This window comes from Curcuma longa, unplaced genomic scaffold, assembly GCF_044706935.1.
Source record: "Curcuma longa cultivar G26 ecotype Majalengka, Jawa Barat unplaced genomic scaffold, ITB_CL_G26_1.1 contig_21604, whole genome shotgun sequence".
Lineage (NCBI taxonomy): Eukaryota > Viridiplantae > Streptophyta > Magnoliopsida > Zingiberales > Zingiberaceae > Curcuma > Curcuma longa.
The window spans coordinates 1-2,108 of NW_027431691.1; the positions used below are offsets into that span (position 1 = coordinate 1).

Sequence of the window (2,108 nt, forward strand, 5' to 3'; positions counted from 1 at the left end):
AGTCATTTATTTTATATGACGGAATTGATGATCTATAATGATATTAGTTAATTAGTTAAGGTTACTTATTCGTTTAAAATAAATTATTCCCCATTTAATATTTTTTAAAAAATTAATAATTTCTTCAAATAAATAAAAACAGATGCTTTCATTGAGAGTTGAACTCAAGACCTCCCGCTTACTAAACGGGTGCTCTAACCAACTGAGCTATGAAAGCTTAGACAAGTAGTTCAAACCTATGAACATGGAGAATGGAGGTATAGTTGGACATATAGTGGTTCGTTTCCCTTTCCATGCCCTAGGTTTGTTTCATCCATCCATCATCCATTCCTCTAGATAAATAGAGCTTTAGAGAAGAGAAGTAAATTCAAAATGAAAGAATGTTACTTGAGTACTTTAGAACGAGTTGGATGAGATAAGAAGTAAACCTTTAATGCCTTATATTACATGCCTAATCTTTAAGATGAACATCGATTGACTTATCTTTGGTGGGTCAACTAGGACAATAAATGTTAGGAGCCAAATCTTTGGCTAGGAGATAGGTCGATCAAGACTTAGATTTACACTTTTTGGTAGTCAACTCAATCACTCTGAGTGTCTCGATGAATTTCGTTAGGCATGTTCAACTCGATTGCCCCATTTAGGGTGGCAACCGAAGTTGTCTCAACGATTGCCCTACCACAAGCAAATCGCCTAGGCCCAACCGACCTACTACTTGCCTAGTTCATCCATCACACCAACCTACTTGTCTCATCAAAATTATTAGGCAATATAGGAGGAGGCCACCAATTTCAGTGTTAGGTTGTGCTAACTTGGATAGAAAGTCAAGAAGAGAAGAGAGAAAGGCTCGCAAAATCAACTTTTGTGTCGTCTTCCTCCTCCCCTAGTATCTTCCATGCAAGTAAACTAATACTTATTGATGACTCGGTGACTAGTTGCATTCTCAGTTAGCCCGACAGAAGGGAAAGGAAGAACTTGAAAAACTGTGTCTCAAGAACTTCTCTTGTCTTTCATCCATGAACATAACAAAGGAGACATTCCTCTTGGAGAGATGAGTGATATACAAGGATTAAGTAACCTCCCAATCAATATCAAAAATGAATAACAAGAATCACTCACTCATTTACTAATAACAGACACTACCATAATTCACTCACTTACTAATAACAGACACTACCATTACAGACAAATTAACCCAATAAATATGATATAGTAATGCAAAAATAACTCATTTTATAAGGTTGTTTGAAGATATGATTTAGTAATACAAAAAAAACACTTTACAAAATTGTTTGATATAGTTTAATGATACAAAAATAACTCACTTTATAGGGATGTAATAGTGTGATTATTGTCTTTATAATGCAAATTTTTGGCATTTAGTTTAATAATAATATTTCAAAAAGTTACTAATAATTTTGTCAATTTGTTAACTTTATTTTACTCATTCAACTAAATTTTAGTTAAAAGGTAACTAAATGGTAATGTATTATGTTGCATGCTCAATGCAGATTCTAGTTTTGAGAGATCATAATTTTTTATTTGTATTGAACCATGAGATATTTAATATGTTAAATAGAAGTTTATTTAAAGATCTATATTTTTTATAAATTATAATTTATAACGGTCCAAACTTAGATTTAAAAAATATCATTTAAAGTATTTTTAGATATTTCAAATAATTTTTATCATTATATTAGGGTTATTTTCATTTTTTAAATCGTTAGGATTTTGAGACTATTTAAATCTTTGTTTAGTTGTTGTTATGATATTATCTTTTATTTTAAATTATTTTTATTAGGTTAAACTCTAGAGATGACTTCTCTATGTGTTTGGTGATTTTTTAATCTTTTCTAAAATTTTATTATGAAAATAAGTTTTAAAATAATTATTATTCTGTCCGATATCAATAAAAAATATAAATACGTGAGAAAATATGAATTTGATTATAATTCTTGAATAGTAGCTATTTGACTTTTGCACATATAAAAGATTTCTATTTGCAATGCAAAATGGAAAGATCTAATATACTAAAATTAGTCAATAATATTAATTTTTTAAATAATTTCGAGGAGAATAATTTTTTATTTTTTAAGCTTTAACCATTC

General features: G+C 29.3%; 1 non-coding gene across 1 annotated transcript; it reads right to left on the bottom strand.

Moving 5' to 3' along the window:
* Positions 1–143: 143 nt before the first annotated feature.
* On the bottom strand, positions 144–217 carry TRNAT-AGU (transfer RNA threonine (anticodon AGU)). Its single transcript has one exon. It is a non-coding gene; the product is annotated as a tRNA-Thr (tRNA).
* Between the last annotated feature and the right edge of the window lie 1,891 nt (positions 218–2,108).